The sequence below is a fragment of the Gopherus flavomarginatus genome, chromosome 7 (assembly GCF_025201925.1).
Source record: "Gopherus flavomarginatus isolate rGopFla2 chromosome 7, rGopFla2.mat.asm, whole genome shotgun sequence".
Taxonomy (NCBI): Eukaryota; Metazoa; Chordata; order Testudines; family Testudinidae; genus Gopherus; species Gopherus flavomarginatus.
In genome coordinates this window covers 50,940,527-50,961,871 of record NC_066623.1, presented here as the reverse complement: position 1 = coordinate 50,961,871, position 21,345 = coordinate 50,940,527, and the positions used below count along the sequence as shown (strand labels likewise).

Here is a 21,345-nt window from a genome sequence, read left to right as displayed (position 1 = left end):
AAAGAGCCAAAGCGTGAACGTGATCCTGTCAAACATTGAACAGGAGTACTTGTGGCACTTTAGAGACTAACAAATTCATTTCAGCATAGGGGTGACGGGCATGAGTGAGTGATAAGCATTAAACAGTTTAAACAAAGAGGGGGCAGCATTTGGAAACCAGAGACTTCGGTCTGTGTAATGGCAAACAATAGAAACAAATGCTAAAGCCTAGAGAGTCATTGATGGGGATACACAAGAGAAAAGGAGCTAAAACAAGTCATAAGGCACTTACCCAGGAAAGTCTGTAAAACCAAGTTAGGTTTTGGTTGTCAAATTCCCATTTAAAGAGACATGATACCAGTTAGTCTTATTGCATTGGACATCCCTTCTTGGGGGCGGGGTGGGGGGGGGGGGACGACAGGCTTGTTTTGCTGATCAATTGCAAGATGTTAAGAATGATCACCTTTCCTGATAGACGGAGAGGCAAGGTAGGAAATACAGCTTTGTTGATGTTCCCAGGGCTTCAGGAAGCAGGTCAGCTACAGCCGGATGCTCTGGTCTGGCAGGTCAGTCATGACAGCAGTTATCCTGACTCATCAGCTGGTCTGGGACCCTCTCAAGCTGAGCAGAGCTGGATATGCTATCTCATGACATCACACTATGCTAACATCAGCTGGTACAGATGACCTTAGGATCACATGGAAAGCAGAGAGAGGATACGAGGAAAACCGGCAGACAGGGACACATGAGGGCAGGGAAGACAGAGTTAGATCTTGGGTCTCCCGCAGGAGTTTCCATTCATGTGGCCATGATGTTCAGGTAGCTCAGATCACAGTGCAGTTGCATCATGATGCAAGGACTCGGCAGTCCTGCGCAAAGGACGAAAGTCCTGGTGAGGGAGCCTGATGGCCTTTACGCTCCACATTCCCTGCAGTTGAGCTCACAATTAGGGCAAATTTGTGGCCCTATTGCTATAACAGCTGTTTCTTGCAAACTAGAAAGGTACAGCACTTTTCATACCCAAGCCATGGACACACAGGCTTTAACTCCATGACCTCTAGCCTCAGAAGCAGGAGCCCTACTCCTGTGGTCATGGCTGAGCCAGTCAGGCCACACAGCTCTTCATACATTTAAAATGGTGCATTTCACTTTTCATAACCAGTACGTGTGTGTCTGGAACAGAGCCCACAGCCTCCCCTAGCCCCCGGTCATGCCCTATGCCAGCAACTCAGCCTTACAATTCTCACGGAAAGAAATTTGTGCATTGGTTACAAGCAGCCTCTTACCGAGGTAAAAGTCCCCTGTCACTTTCATTACCAGAGCATCTTTGGGATGGGAACTTGTGACCTTTGCTGCACTGACTCCAGCGCCTCGGCCTTGGAGCAAGGACTTCATCAGCTATGCATGAGGAGTTATCTTAGAAGTGGCCAGGTCCCAAACCTATCCCCACTACTGCAGGAACGAGTGGTTCAGCTGGCACCTCAAGCCTGTAAAGCCAGAACTGGCCCCGTTCATGAAGCATGCTGCCTTTTCCAGTTCTAGGAGAAGTCTGCCATCTGGTACAGGTATTTTCACCACGTGAGAGACAGAATTTGCAACTGGCAATTCTTGCAACCCACGTAGACCACACCCTTGCCAGAAATACAAGACCTAACTGGCGCATGGGGCTTGAGTTCACTATTTGCCAGGGAGGATTGCTGCATGCTACTCGGAACTTTCACCTGAGATGTTATTTTGTCATTTTTGTGTTACAAAACCATCCTGTATGCGTGTCAGGAACAGAGCCTGTGACTGCCTGTGACCCAGGCCACAACCAGGATATGTTTTATCTAGCACACACACTAGATCCTGCAGGCTCAAAACCTGCATTTAAAAGTCTCTTCACCTCAGGGGTGTGAAGAAACCCTGCCAGGTGCAGTGCTGACACTGCTTAGCCACATGTGGGTTGAGTTATGATTGTCTCCTGGAGATGGGGGTGGGGGGAGGTGTTGACTCTTAACTCTAATGACACTTTAAAGGGAAAATTTCTAGTAATTGTGCGCAGAAATTGCACTGGGCCTACATGTCCTGCCTCTAACTTCACTGCAGGATGCTGAATGCAACTAATGTTACTAAGCAGAAGTTGGGTCGCTGTGTCGAGGCTGCAATTGCCCCTGCTCTTGGCCCCTGCCAGCAGTGGGGAATGTGCCTTGGATGATGTGTAATCCTCTAACTTTGTCATCCTGGCCCCTGCTTTAGAACGGTGCTTTGACTCTTCCTGGAGAGTAGGCCGGGGCTGTCAAATGCAGCCCACTTCTCCAGGCCAGGCCACCTGCCCTCTAGAGCTCACCTGGAGGCAAACAGATCTAGTGTGTAGCTTAACAGCTCTTGAGCAAGTTTAGCAAGGCCTGGCTAGAAAGTGAGAAGGTGCATGAGGGGCTGTCTTATTACATCACCCCTAGAGTGATTAGACAGCAAGTGTGAAAAATCGGGCTGGGGGTGGAGGAGGGGGTAACAGGAGCCTATATAAGAAAAAGACCCCAAAATTGGGACTGTCCCTATAAAATTGGGACATCTGGTCACCCTACTCACCCCTCCTTGCCTGTCTCATATGGGACCAACACAGCTACAAAGCCACTGCCTGCTCCCAAGTGTCTAGAGCGTCCCAGCAGTATTATGAGGGAGCTATTCCAAGAGCCGGTTGAAACTTTTTCAAGTTATTTCCACCCCAAAATTAGATTTATTTTTTTTTTGCCATAATTGTCGAGGTCAATTTTTGGCACTTATTCCAGTGTTTTAAAAAATGATCCATTTATTACTGATTGAAAATGGGGTTCCAACCTGGCCTGTGCTTGCTAGGGGCTGTCAAACCAGCCAGGCTCACCAAGCCATGCAGCATGTTCTAGCCATGCCCCTGTTTGAGAAGGGGTGGTACAGACCCAGGGAAGCCTGCCCCAGAGCATCTCCAGCTGCCCTCTTCAGGCCCATGTAAGTCCCCCTTTGTGCCACCAGAGCAGCTTAAAGCTTTCTTGCCAGGATCTGGCCCCCGGTGTCTGACAAAAGGTGATACACACTCATTAAGCATTGTGGCCGCCCCCTACAGCCTGGCTCCTTATCTGCCCTCCCATGGCAGTCCTGCGGCCAGGAGTTCCAGCCCTCTCGCCCCAAGGACTGGTGTTTGGCCCTTGCTGACCAGGTTAGAGATGGGGCAGGGGCAGGTGGGGGAAGATTCTTGCTGAGCTGTCTCTCACCTTTAGAGCTGGCCAGGAGCACGTCTATCTCCAGATCATTGGAGGAAAACAAGAAAACTAAATTGTTTTACCTACAAGACAGAACCTGAGCCTGCAACTCCCCTGAACTGCCTGGGGGGTAGCAAGGTTGGCGCCTCATCAGCTAATAAAGAGAATTGGCCCAAGCTAGATAATAATGAATTTATCGGGTTCGCTTCATCTCTGCCTTAAAAAGGAGGTGAGTGTTTCACCAGTGCAGAAACTGAGGCACAGAGCAGGGATGTAACTTGCCCAAAATCACCCAGCATACCAGGGGCGGAGCTGGAATTAGAACTTATGGATCATGAGGGTTCATGGCTCTATCCGCTAGGACACACTGCCTCCCTTAACCTTATATTGGATCAGCACCACCTAAACTTGAGGATGGCGGCCAGGCAGTATTCTGGAAAGCATCGTTCTGGGGGCTCCTTGGGCTTTTCATAGCTGTACCCCAGAGGCAGCTGCTGCTGTCCGGGCAGTACTGCCCATTTATCAGGGGAACAGCTTCAGGTCTCAAATTCCTAAACTGCAATCCCGGCAGTATCCAGGCGATGGCACCAGCGTAGCACAGATGCTGCCTAGGGCAGGTTTAGTTGGGAGGTGGGACCAGATAGCTTTAAAATTCCGTTGCTTTTACCATGTAGCCCCACTTAGCTAAAAAGCATTTCAGAGTTCCTCCTTTTCCTCTTGCATATTGCTAGCATTTGCCTGTTACGATGTTCCACCTCTTTTTAAATGGAGTTTGTATTACAAAAAATAATACAACAATAATTTCTTGGTGTTCATCAGGGTCGAGCTGTTTGTTAATCCAACTACAGTATCTGAACTTGAATTCTCTCTTTATATGTCCATATGCTATGAGATGTAAATCCTTCAGATCTGGCTTTGGTAGATCCATTTTCCAGTTACAGAGAAATAGCTGCACGACCCTGATCCTTGCGCCAGAGTAGAGAAAGATTTTGGGGGGAATAGGAACTCAGACCTATTACCTAGGATACGTAGTTCAAAGCGCTGGTCCATAAAGGGTGGACCATTTTGAACCAGTTGATTGTCCTTTTTAGCCAAGCCCTTAATATCCTTTGATTGTCCTTTTTAGCCAAACCCTCCCTTGGGGCAGGAGGGCTAGTTCAGTGGTTTGAGCATTACCCTGCTAAACCCAGGGTTGTGAGTTCAATCCTTGAGGGGGCCATTTAGGGAACTGGGGTAAAAGTCTGTTTGGGTATCAATCCTGCTTTAAGCCAGGGGCTGGACTAACCAACCTTCTGAGGTCCTTTCCAACCCTGATATTCTATGATAGCACACAAAGATTCCTTCAATCCTTTTGGAAAGGCTCCTTTGCAGTGTTTTAAGTTCCTTTCATGCCTAACTGTGACATTTGCAGCAGAGTGAGGAAAACCAACTAACCGGAATATACAACAACCGGAATCATAGAACCAGAGGGTTAGAAGGGACCACAGGGGCCATCTAGTCTAACCCTCTGCCAAGATGCAGGATACGTACATGCTTCACTTGAATCCCATGCGCAGTGAGTCCCATTGACTATGTCTGAAAAACTCATGTACTTAAAGCTACTTGTGTAAATCTGTTTCCAGACTCGTCTACAATTTTTACGGTGTAATTTCTTTTTTGGATCAAACTTGAGAGGCACTTTGCCCTTTGAAATCAAGAGACCTATGGCCCAGAGTCAAAGCCGGTGTTAGCCACCATATCTTAATGGATTGCAGGGGAGCCCTGCCAATTTACAGCAGCTGAGGATCTGGCCTTTGATATCTGACTGATCTAGGTTTTCTAGGTGACTTTTTCAGTGCAATGCAAGCAAATAGAGACTATGTTAAAATTCCCCAGAATTCAGAGTTATCTGCCCACCGGAAGATTCCAAAGCCAGAGAACGGCTTCAAAACTAGGTGTAGAAGATTTCACATTTATTTTCAAGAGCACCTGCAGTCGGAGAGAATATGTCTTAGTGGGCTGAAGCTGGGCTGGTTACAAATTTTTGCTGCCAGTCAATATGAAGTTAAATGGACTGTATATGTGGCATAAAGGAGGGGAAAAGAGGAAGGATAAAGGAGAGTCATTTCTAGTGGCACAGGGGGTGAGGGAGGATCTTGCTGCTTGGTGTTAACTGGTTAGAGCAGGGGTGGCCAATCTGTGGCTCTGGAGCCAAATGCAGCTTTTCAGAAATTAATATGCAGCTCCTTGTACAGGCACCAACTCTGAGGTTGGAGCTACAGGCGCCAACTTTCCAATGTGCCAGGGGGTGCTCACTGCTCACCCTCTGGCTCCGCCACAGGCTCTGCCCCCCACTCTACCCCTCTCCGCCCCCTCCCCTGAGCCTGCCAGGTGCTCACTCCTCCCCCCTCCAGAGCCTCCTGCATGCCACAAAAAGCTGATTGGGAGGTATGGGGAGGGAGAGGGAGGCGCTGATCAGCAGCCGGTGGGTGGGAGGCACTGAGAGCGCGTGCGGGCGCTGATCGGGGGCTGCTGACGTATTACTGTGGCTCTTTGGCAATGTCCATTGTTAAATTCTGGCTCCTTCTCAGCCTCAGGTTGGCCACTCCTGGGTTAGAGATTTGAAAGGCCACTAGGGAAATAGCAGCAAAGAAAAATTAAATCAAAGCATAGTTAGTCTGAGAATTCTCATGGCTGAATGGTCTGTGGCAGGAATTGAGCCCAAGACCAGGCTAGAAGAATGTGCAGGCCCTTTAGCTGGAGAAGTAAAGGGTCATCACTAGGGGCTGCCATGGGAAGAAATGGGGAATGCTGGTGGGTTAGGTGTGGGGGAGAGGGAAAAGGTCATTTATTTGTGGTAGGGGGCACTGAGTGTGTGCTGCGGGGTTCGTCACATGCCCTGATGTCCCCCTCCATCTGAGACACAGACATTAAGTGTGTTCCCTAGTCACATCAGTGCCAGCAGTGGGATCAGAACCCAAATACTGTGTCCACAATCCCCAGTTCTAAGGCATTGCTCCTTCTCCTGCACCCCTGCAGGTTCTCAGAGTTCCACTAGGGGGAGACAGAAACCTCTGGGTAGGTCCCGCGGGGAGTCTGGCAAGCAGAAAATCAATGTCAGGGGGTGGGTGGGCAGGCCAAGCAAGTTCCATGACAGGCCCTTTCTGCTGGCTGAGCTCCCAGCTCCATTCCTCTCCACACTGGGAACACACCTGCACCATCACTTAAAGGCACAGTACAGAATAGGTGCCCATTTGAAGTGCATTACTGGCCCCCTGAGAGCCCTTTCAGCTGAGAATAGGGCCTGGAAAGTCACCCCTTTGGGCCTAGCTTTGAAATGGAATCTTTAGGGTAGCCCACAAGCTCAGGCAATTAGCCTAGTCCTGACAGTAGGCATCCCCTAGCACTTACTCAAGTCAAATTCCATCTCCCATTATGCTGCCCAGTCCCTGGCCACAGAGTTTCTTGCACTCTGCTCTGGAATTGCACTCCCTTTACCAACTCCTATTCTAAAACGCTGATCAAATCCCATAAAAAGACCATGTTTAGATGGACTAAAGTTCAGAGAATACAGCAGTTACATAAAGGTAAAAAATGAAAGGAGTGCTGAAATGACCACAAAACCACAGCATTACAAACCCAGCACACTCAGAGTGAAGATTACACCTAAAAGAAATCCAAACATGTTATGGTCCAGAAGTTAAAGTCGGGCAGGGAGCAGTTTCAGAATTTGAGATATTGAAAAATTTACCCATCCCGAATTGGGTCATAAATGCACAATCTCAAATTTTTGGAAACTGATAAGCCCAAAACAAATTTGGATGGGGGTCAATTGAAACATTTTGTTCTGATAATTTTGAGATGTTTTGGCCTTTTGTGGGGAGGGGGAGGAGAGGTTAATTTACACTTAAAGTAATTAAAATGTCAAAATGTGAAAGTTTCATTTTTTGGTTTGAAAAGTGTTAAACTAGGATAATTTAACGTATTTAAGCTTCCACCCCCAATTATCAAATCAAGAGTGCCAACAAAACTAACCTGTTCCTGTGAACTGTTTTGGTTTTAAATAATCTGCATTTTTCTGAAGAAAAAGTATTTTATCCCAACTAGCTGTACTGGAAATGAAGTTAGGACCCCAATAGCCTTAACTCTGTCCTGTAGTGACACCATGCAATAACCATACACTTCTGATTATGAAAATTACTTTGATTTTGTCCCAGATTATTGGAGGAAAGACACAAGGGTGTCATTCATATTCTTCCCACCCCCTCTCCATGTTGTCACCACGAGGCAGATTTAAAGGTTATTTCAATGCCTTAACTGTTGACCTTTTCTCTGTCCTGGCCAGGAGTTTGTCAGTTAGACGTGGACAGTTATCTCAGAACTGCAGCAATGCAAAAACCATCACAACCACTGCCTATAACTCTCATGCCTAAATCCAGAAAATCAGGCCATTCACCCCAGGGCCATACGGCTTCTTTCCTCCTCCCTCAGAAAGGAATTGTGAATCACATACTGGCTGTTATTTCACAGTGTGCAAGGGCTTTGTTTTCACAAGCAACTGGAGTTCTGGGTGGGCACGGCAATGCAGGAACTCAAATTCAACGCATAAAATATCATGAAACCAGCATGACATTTTGGGGCTTCGTGTGAGTAGCATTGAAAGGTACCTAGAAATCACAGAGGATGCAAATGGAATTTGAAAGACACCTTACCTTTGCACATCCAAAATGATGTTTGTCAGGAAAAAGAGCCAGCAATCAGCTAAAGCCCTCCTCTACATCCATCTCCCTGCATCAAAAGATCTGACATTGAACACCCTTTGATTTCCCATGGAAAGTAATTTGTAAACAGCCACGAGGCATCCTCTCTGAAACTGAACGGCAGCCAAAGTGGTATACAGAGGTCACACCCCCCCAAAGCACAGTCAGCACAAGACGCATGTTCACTGCTCTCTCACTGAAGAGCATTTGGGAAGCAGGCATGACATATTAACCAGGAAAGACATGTTTGTATTTGAACTGCAGACAAGTGCTTGGAAGAAATGACAAACACAGCAGATCCATCCAACATCATCGCAACTGAACCAAGCCCCAGGTTACCATCTCACCCATGAGACCAGCCTTCTTTACAGGATGAGCCTCCTCCAAATGAGAGGTTATGTCAAGCAGGGGTAGATATAAAGGGCCAGAGAGAGACAGATATCTAAGATCTAAGTTCGAGTGGATGGACAAATAGCTTGGGTTAGCTCTGGTAGAAAAACTAGGTTGGGTAATCCCAGCTGCTTCCTACTAGGAGCCATTTTCCCATTTGTACACAGCTCCTTGGGCTGTTTCAGTCTCTCGTGTATTTCATTGCCTTGCCTGGTTTATTGCAGACTAACATTACACATCACTAGAAGTGAATCATTTCCTCCCTGCCTTTCCCTAGTCAAATCAACAGCAGACCTCAGAGGCCAAAACAAGCTCTTTTCTGGGGAGGTCAAGGTGTTGGTTCCAGGACTCAGTGAGCCACCTGCTGAAAGGACAGTGGCCTGGATTCAGGGCCTGTAGCACAGCAGGGAACATGAGAGCAATAGCGCATGAGCAAAGGGCAGGCAAGGAAAACTGTGGGTTTGGCAGTTGACTCTGAAAGTGAGTGGTGGGGAGGCATTTGAAAAGCCAGACATCATGCATATTCATCCATATGCAAATCAGTATATTAATAGATTTACATACATTTTCCAAATTGCTGGACCTTCTGCCATCACAGGGATGAGCTCTGACCCAGCAGGTCTTTTCCATTTCTCATTGCTAGGATGCTGGGATGAGCTGTACAATATCTCAGTGGGCCCAGCGGGAGGCAGCGCACTTGCACCCCAAGCTGCTCTTTCTGTTCCTGAGAACACTGTCTAGTTGGTATCTGTTCAGCCCCTCGCTCAGGCTCTGGCGACATCATGTCAGATATCATGTCACAGACGACTCCCTGGGCTTGCGCAGGAGATGTTTTGTAATGAAGATGAAGCCTTTCCCCACATAGGACTCTTCTTGGGTTTGTTCACATATGTTGCAAGACCCGCCCTCGCTCATGTGACTAACAGCTTAAGACCAGGGGAGATGTGACCCTATCTCTGGTTGCAGAGGCTTCATTAGGAAAGTAGCAAGATGGCCTGGGGACGGGAAAGGATGGCCTGCAAGGGTAAGGCCTAAACCCAGGGAGCTGTCCTAAGTCCTGGCAAGTCCAGGCCTCACTGAGGAGCTGTCTCCGGTGCTGATCTGACTCAAGGCTTCTTTGGGAGCTGGAGGAACTTCCCAGCAGATTCCTCTGGAAATGGAAGCAGGGGGGAAACAAGACTGAATGAAGCTTATCCCCTGTTGGAAAGCCTCGTAGAGGCCTTGCACATGTACATTATTTCTGGCACAGAGAAGACGCCCCGCTCAGGGGGGTTGCAAGACAGCCACAAAGCAGCTGACTTGAAGCTTCATTGGTTCTGGACAGTAAGCAGCTCTTTGTCAGTTCTACCCACAGGGCTGACACTGCTGAAGGGGGACGTTTTTCAGTCTGCTGAGCCAGGACACCTCGGCGTCCTTTTGCACAGCAGGGAAAAGGCTGCAGGTTACCAGGCTGTCTCCTGCTGAAGAGTCCAAAGCTCTCAGAACTACAAGCGAGCCCAGAGCCTGGAAGATGCTGCTCCTCCAGGACTGGTTGTCACTGCTCTGGGTCACGCTGCAGCCAAAGAGTGAAACTGTGAGTCAGACTCCCTTAAAATGAATGAAGGGAGGAAGGACGAGATGGAGTCAGGCACCCAAAATACATCAGCACAGGGGAAATGTAATTGAAACCCATGTTTTATTTATCAATGCAATGACTGTGTGGGACAGAGGGGCATAGCTAGGCCACAAGCTACCTTGTAGGAGGCCTCAGGAAGAAGGGGGCAGGTAAAAAAGGGGCAGGAATATCTGCTCACATGAGCACACCTTCTAAAACTCCATTCAGTGGGGAGCTCGTGCGAAGCTTTCAGCCTGAATTGAGGTTCCCTGGCTCTGATTTGCCTCTGCAACTAGTCAACCCCCTTCCCTGGCCGCATCCTCCACTCTCCCTTCTCCCAGCAGGTGCTGTTCTTTGTTCTAGTCATTGATACAACTTGCCCAGCTTCTCTGGCCAGGAGGAAGCATGCACCCACTCCCTGAGGCCCAGATTCTGCCTGTTATGATGCACAGAGACATCCCCAAGCCTACACTGACCCCTCATCATGTGGCCAAATTTGAACTGAAGTAAATGTATTCTGGCCATTTTAAAATTTCCCTGGGATTCTTTCCACTGCCTATTCACACCATTTAATCTAGCTGGGTCCCACCTCAGAGGTGAATGCATTTCAGTGGTGAGTAGAGGGATTATGTACATATGGCCTAATCCTGCCAGGATCTGGGCATCTCCTGGAAGGTGCTGAGTACCCTCAACTTCCACTGAATCCCCCCAGGCCCATGAAGGATCTGGTCCCTGGTTTGTCAGCTGCCTTGGGATGAAAGCTGCTTTAGGCTGTCAATACAGGATGTTACAGTTCCTGCCCAACCCAGTTCCCTAGGGACCAGTGTCCCCGTCCTAGTGAGGCTACATCACAAGGCCCACACAGAATTCACTAGCTGCCTCTCAGGATTTGAACTCAAGTGTCAGTGTCCCACAGCCCTAGGTTAGTCTCTTACCCCACTCTGCCCAAAGAGGTCCATGCTACTCTCCAAGCCCTTGCCCCTGCCTGTGCTTTTGGGTTCATTTACTTTTGAACAAGGCTGTCTCAAGATTGACATGAGCTTTCATGGTCAGCATCTGATTGTTCAGGTGGTCCCCATTTCTGTACAGTTGCGGCTCCCAGCATATCCATGCCAATACACGCCCCCGGGAGGCTCTCCTGCTATCTGGCTGGGATCTAGTCACTCCCCACGTGGCCCTATGGGAATGGTGGAATGATCCCAACCGCAGCTTGAGAACACTGGCTGTTATGGCAGGGTGTGGATGGGCTAAACCCTTCTCTGCTCACCCCGATCGAAGCGCTTGGCATTTGCAGGCAGCCCCTGTATTGACCTATTTGGCATTTTTAGAGTGTGGGTGAGAAACAGGTGGCATCTTATTCTTTCACTATAACCCAGCCCATGCCTTGCACTGCCATTGAAGAGTTCCAGGGCCTGGCAGTGCTTTCCAGCTGCCACATTTAATGGCGGGTCAGCCGTGCCGTAGGATCCGCTCCCGTCATGCTGCAGCTGGAATCAATACATTTCCAAGCCCCTGGCACTGCCAGTTCTAATCCATGGGAGTGAATGAGGCCTCATGATTTGCCTTTTAACCCCTTTCAGCTCCCTTTTAAACTGCTTTACGCCATCCTGGAGGTGGTTGCTTCCACGGGTCAGATCCATTTCCCCAGTGAGGTTCTGGACACATCAGATCACTGCTCTGCATCACACACGTTGGTAGTATTTACAGCACAATTTAATGATCATGAAATGAGTCTATATCCTATGCCAGCAGCCAGTTTAGCCTAGATATGTGCACTACGTAATACCACTTTCCACATCTAGCCATTAAATAGAACGTGCAGGGGAAAGAATTCTCCCCTCCCCCACTCCAGAAATGTTTCTTCTCCATTTTGGGGGTTTTCATCACAACTGCACAGTCTCCACCACGGAAATTTCTGTGGGGAAAAGTTTCCATTTTCTCTGAAAGTCATTCCCCGCTCCCCCAAGCTGTGACAAAACATTCTCTGCCAGCTTAGCTATTCGGCTGGGATCCTACATTAGAGCTCATCCCCATAGCATCTGGGCTCCTCTCATGCCTTTCAGAAAAAGACACATCAGGAATAGTGCTCTGCCATGCCAACAGCTAGGAGTGAAGTATTTGATTAGGCAGTTCTTTGCATGCATGGCAAGTAATGCCGTACGCTCATCTCCTGGCTGCTCTGGGGCTTAGCTCCTTCCAGGTCTGTTGCTCGTTTGCACACCCTGCAGCCCCTCTCTCTCTGTGACTTGGGGTGCTCCCTGTGGCCAAGTCACTTTGTTTTCTCCCCTCCAGGATAGCAAAGTCCCAAAGGACAAACTGCCCCAGGCAAACTTCAAAGCCACCGCACTGAATGTGCCACTTACCCAGTAGCTGGGAGGGGAAGCCAAGCCCCTCCTCTACTCCAGTCCAAGGACCCTGTGTCTAGCAATTGCTTGTTCCCAGACCCTAGTGCTATTTCCAGACTCTGTCCATCTCCCTGCTCCCTGTGTGTACCAGCTCAAACTCCCTCCTCCCAGAGAATGACTGCAGACTATTTTCCCAGCAGCCCCTCTGTGCTGCCAATTTCCTGGCTTTCTACCAGCCCTGCCTGTTCCTTCTCAGTTGGGCTCCAACACCAATCAGCTTGTCAGGCCCTGGCTCTCCCCTAGGTGCAGCGTATCAGGTTAATTAACTTAATGTAACCTGCTCTGATTTGTGTGAGAGGGACTCCCCATCGCGGGGAGTCAGATAAATGAGTTTTGCACTTAATTCTGAATGAGGTGAGTGTTCATTCTTGTTTCATGTGGCAGTGAGTTCCACAGGCTTGGCCCCCTCTCCTGAGTAAATTCTGTCTTCTGCATGTCTGACCCTCCCCTATTGGTAAAGTGGTTCCATTGTTTCAGTGGAGAGTGCTAGCAAGAAGGCATGATTAAGGCAGAGACTACCTCAGGGAACTAAAGCCAATCCCTAAAAGGGCTTTGAATATCAGGGAAGACACCAGAAACATCTCAGAGCACTTGCCCTATATTAATGAATTCAGCCTCACAACACCCAGTGAAGTAGGTATGTACTATACTCTTTCAACATGGGTAGAGGTAGACAAGGGGGCTCAGAAAAATTAAGTGCCTGGCCCACGGTCCCACAGGGGGGGCAGTTGTAGAGCTGGGAACTGAATCCAGGTCTCCCAAGTCCCAGTCCTGAGCTTTTCTCACAAAACTCTCCCCTTCACCAATAGCTGAAGAGAACTCTGGGCACTGCGTATTGGGTTCCCACAGGAGCTGGGGCAAGTGGCTACACCTGTGTCCTGAGTGGGTGCAGAGCGTGTCTGAGTGAGGCTGGGCTGGAGCAGTATATTAGTAAGCGGGCAGGATTTGTGTCAAAGCAAGTCTGTTAGGGTGCATATGTAGATGTGCTACAGTGAGCATATAGCTGTATATGTAGGACATGTGTGGAACACACATGGATCCACATAGGCACAAAGGATAGATATGGCCTAGGGCGTGTTTATGTGTTGTGGGCAGATGTTTTGCATGGGTGTGTGTGTGTAAATGCATGGCCTCCTCCCAGGTGCCCCCCCTCCCCACTCTGTGGCCTCAGGGTAGCCCTGGTAATGACCTTGTGCTTCTTTTTCTGTCAATTCCTCAAGTAGACTCAATACAGCCTTTGGAGCATATAAATAGCCCTTTTAGGGGAAGAGGGTAATTTATTGTTACCATAAGTCCCATGACCATAATCCCCCCAGCACAGTCTAAACAGTTCATTCCTTTCAACAGTCCAACCCAAGTATGGCTCCCATGTCTCTCCCCACATCCCACCCCAAGTACTTCTTTGGTGTCCCTCCCAAGGCCTCACCCAAGCCACGGCTCTGGCATCTCCCCACACCTCATCCCAACCCCCAGGTACTTCTTCAACCTCTCTCCTCAAGCCTCACCCCACCCCTCTAGCTGGGGTGTTCCAGTTTCCTGTCTAGGTAGGGCTCCAGCTCCTGCCTGGAGACATCAGCAGGCTCCATTGGTCCCCAGCCTCCAGCCCACTCTGACATGTAGTCTCTGTACTGGGGAATCATAGAAGATTAGGGCTGGAAGGGACCTCAGGAGGTCATCTAGTCCAACCCCCTGCTCAAAGCAGGACCAACCCCACCTAAATCAAGCAGGTAAGTGAGTGTCTTACGCTTTCACCAGCCCCATCTCACTCTGCTGCTCAAGCCAAGCAGGCTGGCCCCTCCCTTCTTCCAAGCTATTCCCTCCCTGAAGCTCCTGGTCCAGCTCGGCTCCTCCTCAGAGCTCTCTTTATTCTTAGGACCCTCTCCAGCTATACACTGCCTCTGAGCCCTTGCTGCTTTCTCAGGATTCCAGCTTCTGAGCTTCCCAGTCCCAGCCATACAGTCTCTGGTGGCTCTTACCTACCCCTGACTCCCCCTCAGGCAGCCCTGATTCACTAGCTCTCTCCCTGGTTCTGCTTCTCCCTGATCTTTTAGTGCCCCCAGCTGCTGCTCTGCCTCTTAACTGGCCAAAAGGCAGCATCTGTCCCAGCATAGGACCTGGCAGGTGTGTCATGGGTGGGGGCAGCCAGCTGCCACGATAAATCCCCGATTTAAGTCTGTCTTTAACTGGCGTGTAAGAGGCAGATGGCCTGAAAAACACTGGACTGACCCTGAGTACAAAGGACAATGTTTGTTTGCACAATGTGTGAAGAAGATTCCTCAGTGCATCTCCGAGGGCCTGCCAGTCACTGAGGAACCCAACTAGTGGTAGCATGTGCAGGCTCCCTCAGACACCGTAGGGGGAAGAGGCCCCAAAAAGGAAGTGATTGGTTTATTCCAAGCTTCAGTCCTGCTGGCATCAGTTTGGCTCCAGGGATGATTCAATACCTTTGACAATGCCTGAAATGTTGGTGGAAAGGTTGAGAGGGAGGGAATGACTGCAGGGGGTGAGTTCTCTTCTCAGGACTGGACATACAGTTTCCAAAGCACTGTGTTCTGTGGTTTGGCCAGGCTGTGCCTCAGGTGAGACCAAGAATTATGATATGAGTTTGGGGCTCCCAACTCTGGATTTTCAAATCCGTGCAGCTGGCACTATTAAAGTCACCTGGGCTCAGCGCCACTGAAATCTGAAGCTGCTTACACCATCCTGTGATAAATGAAAGGGGTGGGGGTCACTCTCTTTTATGGACACCCAACCAGCCAGCCAGTTAGCTATAAAATCCCTGTTAGTAGCTGCTCTCTACTTGCTTTACTTGTAAAGGGTTAAAAAGTCCATAGGAGTGGGAGGGAGAGAGTGGGCACTTGACCAAAAGAGAAAATGGGAGAGTTAGAACTCTTTAAAATTGGGGGAAACGTCCTTTGTCTGTCTGTGTGTTGTTCTCCAGAGAAAGGGGACAGAGCAGAGACAGGGCTGGAGGTATGCTGTAAAAAGCTTTGAGCAAGGTATGAAAATCATCATATCATATCTAGAACCTACCCATTTGAAATCTCAGATATGTAAGTAGATCAGGAAATGTCTAGGAAGACGCAGTTAGGTTTATCCCTTTTATTTATTTATGGCTTGTGGATTCCTCTGTGCTAACCCCAGATGCTTTTGTTTTGCTTCTAACCTTTAAGCTGGACCTCAAGAAGCTATCTTGATGCTTAATCCTTGTAATTGTTTTTTTTAAACCTAGCAAAAAGCCTAAATTGCCAATGTGTTTTCTTTCTTTTTGTTTTTAATAAAATTTACCTTTTTTAAGAACAGAATTGGATTTTTGTGTCCCTAAGTGGTTTGTGCAAATGTTGTTTAATTAGCTGGTGGCAACAGCTGTTTTCCGTTTTTTCCTTGTCAGCTCTTCCCCAGAGGCGGGGGTGTAAGGGCTTGAGGGTACCCCACAGGAAGGAATTCCCAAGTGCACCTGGGTTCTCAAAAGGGGTTTTTGCACTTGGGTGGTGGCAGCATCTACTCATCCAAGGTCAGAGAGAAGCTGTGACCTTGGGAGTTTAATTCCAGCCTGGAGTGACCAGTATTAATTTTTAAAATCCTTGTGAGCCCCACCTTCTGCACTCGAAGTGCCAGAGTGGGGAATCAGCCTTGACACATCCTCCCCCAGTTGTAGCATGCCAGAGGGTCTCCAAGTAAAGAAAGGTCCTTTCATCTCTCTCCCCCTTACAAGAGAGTGACAGAAAAGCAAGGCAAGAGTGGCCTGGCACTTGGGTGGTCTTTTTGGGCTCAGCCTTTAGGGGCTTGGCTTGTCAGCTGTTCTATTCTCTGTAATGAAGGCCTACCTCCAGCCCCTCCTCTTAGGGCATCCTCTTTACAGCTGATCCGTGCAAGGACAGTGAGGCCTGCGTCTCCCTCTGCACTGATCGGTCTCTGAGAGGTAGCATCTTCCTGTTCACCACTTCTTCTTGTGGTAGATTTTCCCTTTCCAAACCCCTATAGCAGAGCAAACCTTCCAGGAGCAGCTTGCTAGTGCTGAGCCAGCCAGAAGAGCAGGCTAGTCTCCACCTCACCAGAGAGCGGGCGTGCCCCTTCACACTTGCACTGAGATCAGTGGGAGCCAGAAGCCTCAATATATTCGGGGATCTGGGCCCTGATGTCTTCAGGCCAGCTCCTTATAGTGGCCCTGACTTCAATGTCCACCAGATCACAGTGGCTTGGAGCCGGCCCGTGGTCTCAGTTTGCAAACGTATTGTGTGTAAGAATCGCTCTGATGTGTGGTTTAGGGGAACGCATTGTAGCTGGTGCTTGGTTCACAAGCTGCTAGCCATAACCATGGCTTGAAGATTTACTCTCCAGTGGGTATTACGGGTGCAGTGGGGTGGGTCACTTGGGTGACAAGCTAGCACTTTTGTTTGATTGTCCCAAGTCAGTAACCTGTTCAATGCTTCTGGAATGACTTCACCATGACTGGCTGGCACAGGTACTCACAGTGCTCCCTCTGTCTGGGTGAAACCCACTCATGCACCAAGCACTCTTGTAAAGTCTATGCACCACTTCAGCCCTCAGAACAGAGCCCCAGTGGTGCATGGCCCTTGTGCTGAGGGTGAATTTTACCCTAAGAGAAGAAAAACCTGGTTGGAGGGAAGATTGCAGGAAATGTTCAGTGCTGCAGCACAGACTAGTGGAGGGGTCACTGGACTGGTACTCAAGTGACCAGGGTTCTGCAGCAGGCCAAGAGGACAGGACAAAGAGGGTCAGGCTACAAAAGGAGCCTAGTTTACTGGGGCACCTGGTGCTTAGCAATGCAAGCTGGGATAACGCTGCTTCTTTCCAACACACACATGCTAGAACCCCAGCCTGGAATTCTGGCCTCTTCCCCCAGTCCTGCATCACTGACCACTCAAGAACTGGGTGCTATTCCCAGTGCTGCTGCTAATGTGGCATGGCCATAGGCCGGTCCCTCCCACCCCTGGCCTCTTCACACTGCCAGCTCTACAGGGCAGGCCAGGCCCTGTGTGCATGTCCAGCACCTCGCCTAGGGGGGTCCAGATCTCAGCATTGCCCTCAGGTAAATAATAAACAGGGCTCTGTGAAGGCCCCCAAGGAAAGCTGCAGTCTGCAGGAGTGAGTGGGGAGCTCCAGCCTGAACACCTCTCTGGACCTTTCTGTTCCCTGAGCGCTGGCAGGGGCAGCAGGCAGGCCAGACAGCTAAGGGTGGGGTCGTGGTTAGGAGCTGCACCCAGGCTCTTAAAGGGGAAGTAGCACACCCATTTGTGATGGCGGACTGGGGCCTGCCTGAAGAACTCCTGGGCATAAGGTTACATGCATCACTTGGTTGCACTGCCCTGAAGTTACCAGGTTTATCTTTGGCTGCAAGCAACTGTAGCCCCTTGGGGACTTGCACTCTTTACCCCCAGCAAGTATCCACTTGTCTGAGCACTTAGCAGGTATCACCCAGTGCTGGAGCCTCTGGGGGTTAGTGAGCAAAGTGCCGTCAGCGATTGCTGCTGCACTCTGGACTGAGTCACTCACGAGGTCTGTGTGTCCCAGAGCGGGCCACCATCTCCTCATGCTGCCTCCTCCTGCCCTGCTGCAGCCGGGTCTGCTCTGAGAGGAGAGACGGTGGCTTGTGACAATGTGAAGGGAGGGACCCCTCAGGACACAACGCATGTATAAAGCAGGAGCCCACTGAGGAGGAAATTGAGAATGTAGCATGTGCAACCTGGGCCCTGTCCCCAGGAAAATTCTGGGTGCACCACGGCCTCATTCTGTGTCACGTGCCATGAGTGTTTCTAGGCACATGCTCTGCCCTTGACAGTGTCTCCATGTACAGACAAGCACAGCCTGGAGTACGGAGGGTGCCGTGCCCTGGAGCTGAACTTCCCCAGCCCGGGACTCTTCAGAGGAGCTGGCAAATGCACACTGGAAGTGGGGGCTTCTGGAGGCCATCGGCCCCCTGCACGGAAGGTGGTGCTGGTGTTACCAGATTGTTCTGCAGGAGCTGAGCCCAGGTTGATCTCGGCACTATGCAGGAATGGGGTGGTTCTCTCTTTGCGGGGGTGACTCAGCAGGAGCCAGCATGGTGCTAGGGGAGCAGTGGTCCTGGGAGTGCCACCCTTGGGATGAAACCCTGAGTGCCTGTGCCTGGTAACTCACAGGGCATGATGCAGGAGCCAGAAGCACCAGCACTATCGTGGGGCAGGGGTGGGGCTGGTTCTGCACACTGTGGAGATAAACTAGGGTAGGGCTTCTTACAACAAATTTTTTGGTGGCCTCAGAGTGCAGCCACCAACTTTTGCTGGTGGCTGCTCTGACTGTTTTCCCTAAAATAGTTAATTAACTTTTGCAGACTCAATCATACAAATAATGCACAGTTGTGTCTATTCTTTCCTGGACCCACACAAAATAGAAACACAAATAAGGTGCTCTGTATGTTCTTGTCTTTTTTGTTGTTGCTTTTTTTTCTTTTTTTTTACTTGCTGGCTAGTAAGTCTGCTGTGAAAAGTGATATTAACATCCAAGTATCACTTTTCACAGCAGCAGACTTACTCAGCCCCGACAAGCCCGGGGACAAATTAAGCCCTGGATGGAAAGGTGGGGAGGGAGACAGCGGGGGCCAGGAGCAATAGGAGGGCCTGAGGCTGGGGACGGCACCCATCACTGCATGGCTGAGGCCTGAGCCCAGAGTCCCAAGGCTGGATTCCAGGGCCTAAGCCCTGCAGCTGGAGCCCAGGACCAAAGCCCAAAGCCCTGCAGATGGGGGATGGACCCTGCCACCACTCAGCCAAAGCTTGGAGACAGAGGCGAAGGGGGGGTGAGCCCAGGTCCAGAGCCCACTGCTGCATGTCTAGAGGATGGAGCCAGAGCTTGCCACTGCATGGCCAGGGGATGGTGCCGAAAGCCCCATGCCCAGGGGATGGGGCCCAAGGATGGAGCCCAAAGACAGACCCTGAAGCCCCATGACTCCAGGGCTGAAGCCCAACTCCACCGCCTCCGGGAAGGTGAGGAACTCACTGGCTCTCCACTTCTCCAGCGTTTGTGTCTCCAGAGGGGGCAGGGCCCAACCCCTGCTGGAGCCCTGGGTGAGGGGCTCCTGCTTTGCCCCCATACCATCACTGCTGAGGAGGCTGTGGCTGCAAGAAACACCTGCCCCTACTTGAGAAATGCTGAACTAGGGGATCATGAACTTCATTGCGTCTGTTAGCCAAGCTGATTGCCTGCACCAGGTGTGCCTTGTATCCCTCCACCCCTTGCCAGGCTCCCTGGGGACTCCTCTGCTATCAGCTCTATTTCAGGGACCCCCTGCAAGCCCTCGTCTCCTCCTACCAGGCCTCTGTGCCCCATCCGTGCCATGGCTCCCCCACTGACCTGCTTACCAGTGGCTTTTGTGGCTTTCCTTTTTCTCCCCCCTCCACAGTGGCTTTCTTACCCCACCCCTGCTGGGAAAGGAGGGGCAGATGGCTGGCAACCCCTCTATGTCTCACTCCCCCCAAGGCGCAGGCTTTGGGGAGACTGCGCAATGGGAGGGAGGGAGGAATGAAACCTCCTTTGCGCTCTCCTCCCACTACCACTCCCCTCTGCTGGCTGAGCCTCTGCCCCACAGCTGTCAGGCGGAGCTTACCAGGGAGAACAGGAAGCAGTAGTTTAAGGCATTTCTGGCTTTCCAGTTTTCACCAAAATCACTCAAGTTCTGCCCACTGATGCCTAAAACATTTCCCAAATTGCAGACTGTATCGGCTGGGGTGTTACTGTCCCAGTAGTGCCGATACAGTGCAAATATATATATATATATATATATATATATATATATATATATATATATATATAGTGCAAATATAGTGCCCATCTATAGTGCCCATCTATAAAAAGGGAAATAAAAACAACCCAGAAAACTCCAGACCACTTAGTTTAACTTCTGTGCCAGGGAAGATAATGGAGCAAGTAATTAAATAAATCATCTGCAAACACTTGGAAGGTGGTAAGGTGATAGGGAATAGCCAGCATGGATTTGTAAAGAACAAATCGTGTCAAACCAATCTGATAGCTTTCTTTGATAGGATAACGAGTCTTGTGGATAAGGGAGAAGCGGTGGATGTGGTATACCTAGACTTTAGTAAGGCATTTGATACGGTCTCGCATGATATCCTTATCGATAAACTAGGTAAATACAATTTAGATGGGGCTACTATAAGGTGGGTGCATAACTGGCTGGATAACCGTACTCAGAGAGTAGTTATTAATGGCTCCCAATCCTGCAGGAAAGGTATAACAAGTGGGGTTCCACAGGGGTCTGTTTTGGGACCAGCTCTGTTCAATATCTTCAACAACGACTTAGATGTTGGCATAGAAAGTACGCTTATTAAGTTTGCAGACGATACCAAACTGGGAGGGATTGCAACTGCTTTGGAGGACAGGGTCAAAATTCAAAATGATCTGGACAAATTGGAGAAATGGTCTGAGGTAAACAGGATGAAGTTCAATAAAGACAAATGCAAAGTGCTCCACTTAGGAAGGAACAATCAGTTTCACACATACAGAATGGGAAGAGACTGTCTAGGAAGGAGTATGGCAGAAAGAGATCTAGGGGTCATAGTGGACCACAAGCTAAATATGAGTCAACAGTGTGATACTGTTGCAAAAAAAGCAAACGTGATTCTGGGATGCATTAACAAGTGTGTTGTAAACAAGACACGAGAATTCATTCTTCTGCTTTACTCAGCGCTGGTTAGGGCTCAAGTGGAGTATTGCATCCAGTTCTGGGCACCGCATTTCAAGAAAGATGTGGAGAAATTGGAGAGGGTCCAGAGAAGAGCAACAAGAATGATTAAAGGTCTTGAGAACATGACCTATGAAGGAAGGCTGAAGGAATTGGGTTTATTTAGTTTGGAAAAGAGAAGACTGAGAGGGGACATGATGGCAGTTTTCAGGTATCTAAAAGGGTGTCATCAGGAGGAGGGAGAAAACTTGTTCACCTTAGCCTCCAGTGATAGAACAAGAAGCAATGGGCTTAAACTGCAGCAAGGGAGATTTAGGTT

General features: G+C 49.6%; 1 protein-coding gene across 1 annotated transcript in view; it reads left to right on the top strand.

Moving 5' to 3' along the window:
• Nucleotides 1–21,345, top strand: part of SUCO (SUN domain containing ossification factor) — a 900,323-nt gene that overhangs the window by 675,935 nt on the left and 203,043 nt on the right. The gene's annotated exons all lie outside the window — the stretch shown is intronic.